Consider the following 7,777-nt stretch of genomic DNA (forward strand, 5'->3'; position numbering starts at 1 on the left):
TGCATGATAGTTTAGAATCTAACACTTTCTAGCAGTGACAAGAATTTGGAATTCTTATACTTGCAATAAGGATTTGGAATTTTGAAATGAGCATCATTGAAATGTTTTTCAATTGATCTATTTCACAAGGAAAGGACCACAGACAAACATATTGTGCATGCTTGGTGCATGGCATAACTATTGTTTAGACAAACATAGTGTGCATGCTTGGAGCATGGCATAACTATTGTTTTAAATCATGTATTTAGTTGATTATTCGAAACAATATACAATGAATAATGAGTAATCAATATGACTCAAAAGTTTTTGGGCCATATAGGATTAGTATCATTCTGGTGTTTCACTTTGCATGTTTTGACTTCCCGAATAACTAGGTTATTCAAACCATCCACAATCGATCATACTTTGGAAGTAGGTATTGAGGCAAGATTGTCTAGGACAAGGTGGCTGCAGTGTTCATGAGTGCTCCTGGAATAAGAATCGAGTATTGGAGTTAGCCCACGCTCATTTGAATCACTTCATGGATTTTATCACGAGTGATCATGAAATGATAATATCTTATATTCTTGAAATGGAGACATGTGAGTTGTAGTTGCGAGTCAGTTGCACATTAACATATGTAAACGCACCAGTAACTTGGATGTTATAAAACATATCGTTGTGTGTAATTTGATGAGTAAGTACAAGCGAGCATTTGGGTCGAAGTTTATCCGTTCCTTTTACCCCATGTGGATAAAAGCGATATTTGTGGGCCCTTCGATGATTTAGTGATGACATTAGACCTGTACTGATTTGATTTGTTCAATTAGTCGGTCGTCATAAATCGGAAATCGGGAAACAACAGATGGACAGAGAGGATGTGACAACCCGAAACTTCGACCGTTTACGTTACGCGATTGCCGTTAATAACAATTCGAATTCATTAACTTTTCCGTCAAACTTCTTGGTTTAGAAAATAATCTACTTATATATAATTAAATTATTTATGAGTCGGAAACAAAAATCGCGCGGGAACCCGAATATCTCGAAAAACCAAACATTTCCGGTCTAAGTGAGGTTACGACCGTAAACTAGTTTACGACCGTAAACCCGTTTACGGCCGTAAACCCGTTTACGGCCAGTAAAGAGTGGACACCACCACCGACCACAAAACCCCTATAAATACGAGACCTCCACCTTCATTTGAACACGTCTGGCCAAAAACTCTCTCCTTCTCCCTCTAAGAACCTTGACCGTAAACACCTAAAAACACCTTCAAACTTCGGGAAACATCGAGAAACACCGTTTGGAGTCACTTCGGAACGTCTTGAAATAGTTATCTCTTTGAAATCAGCACCAGTGTTCTTGAGTTTACGGTCCATCTTCAAAGACCGTAAACCCTGTTCTTGAGTTTACGGTCCAAGCCTTCAAAGACCGTAAACTCTGTTCTTGAGTTTACGGCCGTAAACTCATCAAGCCTTCAGAAACCGTAAACTACCAGTCGACCGTAAACTCTTGTTCACGGCCGTAAACACCTTTTAAGTGGTGCTTTTGACTGAAAACCCACTTTCATCGATTCGATCAAGTCCCGGTAACATTCCTCAACCGAATATAAGTGTTCCTCTGACACTTTATCTAACGAAATCGCTAATTTAGATACATATATGTATTGATTTGATAATAGGATTTCGTTAAGTGTCACGTGCAACAACTCGAGGATCTTCATTTCAGTCAACGTTTTCACGCAACAACTGTGAGTTCATACCCCTACATTTTCCGTATTTTTTTAATGTTTTCAGGGGGGAGTACAAGCTAAACATAAATGTTTTCAAAACTTATGCAAATCTCATACTTTAACCCTTTTGTACTATTTTGAGCATAAGGGACATTTTCACTAAAATTGCATAGGTTTCCGGACACGCTATTCACTATACATGCAAACTATAATCGGTATAGTTTGGGATTCTTCTAAACATAACAAGTACAGAAAACTTTCACTACTAAACATATGCACTAAGACAGAAATAGTTTACAGTTACATCACTACTTTATCATGGTTTCCATAACTGTAATTATCACTATATACGGTATACATACGGATTTTCACTACGGTAGAACGCTACTACACTACATGTAAACTAGATTGTACGATACTGTGAGGCGCTACTTCACTACTGTACCCTTAGGTGTACAGGGATAAATCCTACCATAGTATAACCAGAGTCTCCTGGAGGGAGAGCGTGAGATTTGTGAATTGATCTATTCGGGACTGACAATCCCACATCTGGACTGCTAGCTACAGTTAGGCGGGCACGCCTGAGATGTACAAATGTCATTTAACTCGACGCCTGAAGAACATTGGAAAGGTCTCTAGTCATATCAAGCATGGTTATACGACTCACATTATGTATAAATCACCTTTAGTTTACAACCTGGCACTCTTCAACAGTTTTATTTTTACTAAATAGGACTGATACACACTACGTATACTGGCTAAAGCCAGGGTTTTCAAACAGAACCGATTATGCAATGGTTTCACATACAAAATACTTATACTTCATGATTAGTTTTAGCTAGTCACATGAGGTAGTATTTTCGCATATCACTACAGTTTTCAGTAACGAACATTCATGGTTTTATACGAAATCGATAACGCTACCTTTTCACTAAAGAAAATATCAGATTTTCTTGGAAACATACAGATATTCATGGTTTATTACAGAACTGATAACACTACATTTTCACTAAGGAAAATATCGGATTTTCTTGAAACTATACAAATATTTTCCGAACTCATCAACGATTTTCACTACAAACCACCGCTTATGAACTCACCAGCTTTATGCTGATACTCTTTCAAACTGCTTGTATTCTCAGGAAATCAGTAGATAGGTACTTGCTGGATTTTCGAGGAACTGGAGCAATAAGAGTTTTATGTTTATACTATACAAAGCTATTGGATGTAATTCAAACAAAGTTTTAGACAAAGTTTCAACTGATGTAAACATTTTTATTTTAGTATTCAATGTACTGGTTGTGTTGCTATGATTGCTATTATTCATTGGTTGTGATGCTACACATGACGTCCTCCGCCCCAGAACGTTTCCGCCATCAGTTCGGGGTGTGATAGAGAATGATTATAATCCATGTCTCAGTCCATATGATATCAAGAATGGAGGAATATATGATCCCTTATCTAATGGACACGTCATTGACTAGGTCAGAGTTCGACAACGGCTTTTAAGAGCTACGATATCTAGTCGGGTTGGAGTCATGCTTGAAATAGTAGTTATTAGACTTATCCAAGTGGGAGACTGTTGGATTAGGTGTCTAAGCCTATAACTATTATTGGTATGTACTTGACCCGAGAGTAGCATGGTCCATTTGGGTTGCATGGCATCGGAACAATTTGGATAGACTTTTGTGAGAAGAGAATATTTATGATTTATTAATATATTATAAGTTCTAATATATTAATATGAAATCATATTATTTAATTAGCATTGATCAAGAGTTAGTTTGGAATTAATTTTGTGATTAAAAGAGACTAATTAAATAAATGGGGATTGATTTGGTAAATCATTCATTCTTATAAAGTGGGCTTATGATCCATAGTTCTTCATGTTGGGCTAAACCCATGTGGTGACCCATGGATACTCCATGGAGGTTAAAACCCATGGATTAAGAGGAATGTGGAAAGTCATGAGTTACATGGTGTAACCCTAATGTGCACACTATATAAGAAGCCTCATAGTTCATGAAATGGCACTAGTGGAAACACAAGAGGGCAAACCGATTTTATGAGTGCATATATTCTTCTCTCAAGTTATTCCAATTGTTGGTGGTGTTGTGTGATTCCATTTGAGGTGCAACACTTGGGGTACTAAGTTCTTAAAGGTCCAAGGTTTCCAAGCTACAATAAAAGTTATGTCATCTAACTTGTTTTATTACCCAAGTATCAAAGTTTTGTATGCTAGTTAGGGCAATACCTTAGAAAGATCAAGTTTGCATGTATAATAGAGAAAACATAGATCCAAGGTATTTAGGGTTGCATATACACCTTAGGAGTGTTAGAATGCTTAAAACCAAAAGTTCTGATCGTTTTCATTAAGTTTAGTTGGTGATGTTAGGGGAAAGGTCTCTGAAGTCACCATCTGAGATTCAGAGTTGTCTTGTTTGAGGATCATCTTGTGTTGTTTCATGCATTCTGAGAGTCAAGTTGAGTATGTTCATGATTAAGCCAGTCTGACGCTTGGGTGTTTTAAATGTCAGTCGATGATGGTTCGAACCCTAAGTGGGGGAGAACTGGGCATTCTGCTTGGGGGAATCATTGTTTGGTTCGGTTTTTATAGTTTCATCACAATTAATCAGATATATCTGCAGTTAAGGAGAGTTAAATTTTGGTTCAGGGTTTATGGCTTTCTAGGGGAAAGAGAATGGGGTTATCATCAAAGTGCTCGTGGTTAGGAAGTTTCTCGTTGTGTTCCTCAGGTTTCCACCAGAGTCCTCCATGGGCAAGGAGAATTTAAGGTTTGGTCAAATCGTGGGTGCAGAGAAAATTTTCGTCAGGTGTATGTCTTCAAGGGCACATGTATTGTTCTCACCAAAAGAAGCTAATGAGTAAGGAAATTGTTGTTGTCAGTAGGTCCCTTTTTGGTAGCTTCAAGTATTTGGGTGGAGGGTGTTGAACCACCCCTTTATGCATCAGTTTTAGGAAGCATGGTTATCCCGCGATATGGGTTTGTTAGATTTGATTGAGTTGGAAAATGGTTGATTGGTCTCAGATTCCGTTGAGGTTATTCGAAGATTTCATGCGGTATCAACTGAGGGTGTGTTTGATGCGTCAACCCTTATTCAAATTCTGTAAAGTTTTTATCTTGGTCTCTGTGTAGGTGTTCTCTCGATTTATTGGTTATGTAATTGTTGTTCCTAGTGTGTTTGAGATGACATATGGCCTTAGTTATTAAAAGTTTGAATATCGGAGCAACGTTGTTCAGTTTTTTGGGTATCATCGTGGTTACACAAAGTTAGGTTTTGGCAGGTCGTGTCGGTTGGGTTGGTATTTGGTTGATTTGACCAGGATATTAACAACATTTCTGGATAATTTTGGAGGTCTTTTATGAGATTGGAAGTTTTATTGGTCTTCTACTCATTGATGGGATATGTTCAGCTTCTTCAAGGTGTGATATCTTATTATGGTTGTTAGAAGTATGTGATCAGTAACGATTGAGGTTCGTTGTTTCGTTCGATTCGCTGGTACGCCGACTTTTGGGTAAGATCACTACTAAGAAGGAACATTGTCGGTTGGGGAGCATTGTGCTTCCTCTTGGGTAGTGTGTCAGGATAAGTTTCAATTTGGAGCAGGCGCTTGGCTATTTATTTTGTTTCCTAAATTTTATGTGGTTATGTTTCATCCGACAATGTGGCAGTGGCAGTTGGACTGTGCAAGAGTGTGTATTTTAGAATGGTATGGATCATGTAGTTTGGCAAGTGTGGAGTAGGATGTTTACTGGGTTCCTACCAGTCAGTGGGACGATGACAGTGAATCTTTAGACCCGCTGAATGTTGGTTAGGAGTCTTCATGTTGTGGTTAGGTGATGGCAAGAAAGGTGAGGACCCGTGAACTTCTCACCCTAATGGCTAGATGGTGTCACGACGTGTCGTGAGCCATCGTGGATTTCAGTTTTGTAAGTGGGGATGGAAGTTATGTAGCGGAGACCGGTGTGTTGATTTGTTAATTGTGTGGCAGTGGCAAATGTTTGAGAAGTATAGTGTTGTCAATAGTGTCTTGGTGACCGGCAGGTTGAGGTAGGCAGTTGCAGAGTGTTGACTTGCTGGGAAAGTCATGGCGGTACGTTGGCAGCTCATTACTGGGATTCTTTCTAATCGACTCGTGTTCATTTTATGGTGAGGTGTCATGTAAGATCGCTCCCTATATTACCTATGTCATAGTGGTGTGCATGCTCGACTAGTCGAGTCTTAGTAGCTGATGGCTATTATGAGTAGTTTTTGAGTTGCTGATAACTACACGACTGCGGATAGTCCTCAGTACTGCTAATAGTCTCAAGGTTGCTGATAACCCAAAGCTTTTTAGTTTGACATAGTTGTTGTGGTATGCTAGTTGGGAATACTAGGAGGCCGGTGGTGCGGGTGTTATAAGACCCTTGGGAATTTTGGCAGATGACTGTGCACCTATGCTATTTTGGGAACCTGAGTGTCGCACAATATTTGATATTACCCGTGGTTGCGATTGTGGGAGTAGTTGTTTAGTTGCGACTTGTCAATAAGTCAGGTTTGTAGTTAACGACCCCAGTCATGATGTCTAATTTTGGGTCGGGATGAACTGAACCACTACTATTCCATTTGATTATATCCATGGCTTGATGTAGGGTTTTTGAACCAAGGAGGATGCGTAGACTAGTTTAGCTCTCGCTTGTTCTTTCTAATTCTAATGTAAGTAAGCGAGGTTGTCCGTTTCTACAGTTAGTAGTGGTTTCATGTCTACTGCTGTCAGTGGCACGACGTAAGGTTGGACAGGTTTTGTTTGGGGTCAGACCTTTGAGTTTTGGTCAGCATGGTTGACGTTAAGGGAGGCCTTGTCTCCTGGGGAGACAGATATGTTCAAGGAGTTTTAAGTTATGGGCAAAGGAGTCATCTCTTCTCGATTCGGTTAGTAGTGATGTGTTGATCTTCATTCTCTTTCAGTGGGCATGATTTTGACCTTGGGGGAGTCTCCTCTCAAATTCTACGTACGTGTTGGGTTTGGAAATCTATGGGGTTTGGTCGCAATTTTGGGCATCCATTGTGGTGATGGCTCGATCAAGAAGTGATTGATCTTGGAAGATCCCTTGAAGGGATTGGGAGGAGGGGCTGTCGCAGGAAGATTAGTAAGGGAAGATTTCAAGGACAAAATCTAATTTAAGTGGGGGAAAGTTGTAACACCCGTTTCCTGGATTGGGTCGGTTTAGGGCTTTAAGGAGTCAAAAACTTGGTTTTGTGGAAAACCTAGTGTCACGAAGTGACCATAGAGTGGTCACGAAATGACAATTCGAGTTAAAGAACATGTGCATTGGAGGAGTGGTCACGGCGTGATACATAACTGACCACAAACGTGAAAAGGGTTGCAACCCAAGCCCTTGATCTTTTAGGGTTTTCTTTGTATTTAAGGCACCCTAAACTCGAACTTAGGGTTCATTTCTCAGCCTCCATCATTCTTAAACCGAAAAAACCCTAACCCTAGTTCATCTTGGTGGTTTTGGTGCTCCTTGTTGAAAAAGATGGCCCCTTTGGTGCATTGTTTCAGCAATCCACCTTCTTCCTCACCACCTTGTATTGTTTTTGGACCTTTGTAAGTCCTAAAGATCTTTCCTTTCTTTATTAAGCATGCTAGATCAAAGTTTTTTGCATTTTTCTTCATGTTTGGGTTGGGTAGCATGCATGGGATCCATAAAGTTAGCAACTTTATGGATCATTGAGTCCTTTTGTAACGTCCCAAAAATCCAAGGTAAAATTTTCATTTTTAAAACAATAAAACATACAACGATTTGTTCCAAACCGATCAAGGTATTATTTAAACATCAGAGTAATATCATTAATTACCAATGCGGAAAACTTTGGGGGATGTTGTACAGTCATGTCGGTCCCTTCCCTTTCGAACTGAAAGTACCTGAAACCATAAATATGAAACCGTAAGCACAAAGCTTAGTGAGTTCCCCAAAATACCACATACCATAATATACAAGTGCCATGGGCTACCCCCATGTTCTTTCCTTGCAATGTCGAGGGCCCAATCCTGGTC

This window comes from Lactuca virosa, chromosome 9, assembly GCF_052849685.1.
Source record: "Lactuca virosa cultivar CGN04683 chromosome 9, Lactuca_virosa_CGN04683_v6, whole genome shotgun sequence".
NCBI lineage: Eukaryota > Viridiplantae > Streptophyta > Magnoliopsida > Asterales > Asteraceae > Lactuca > Lactuca virosa.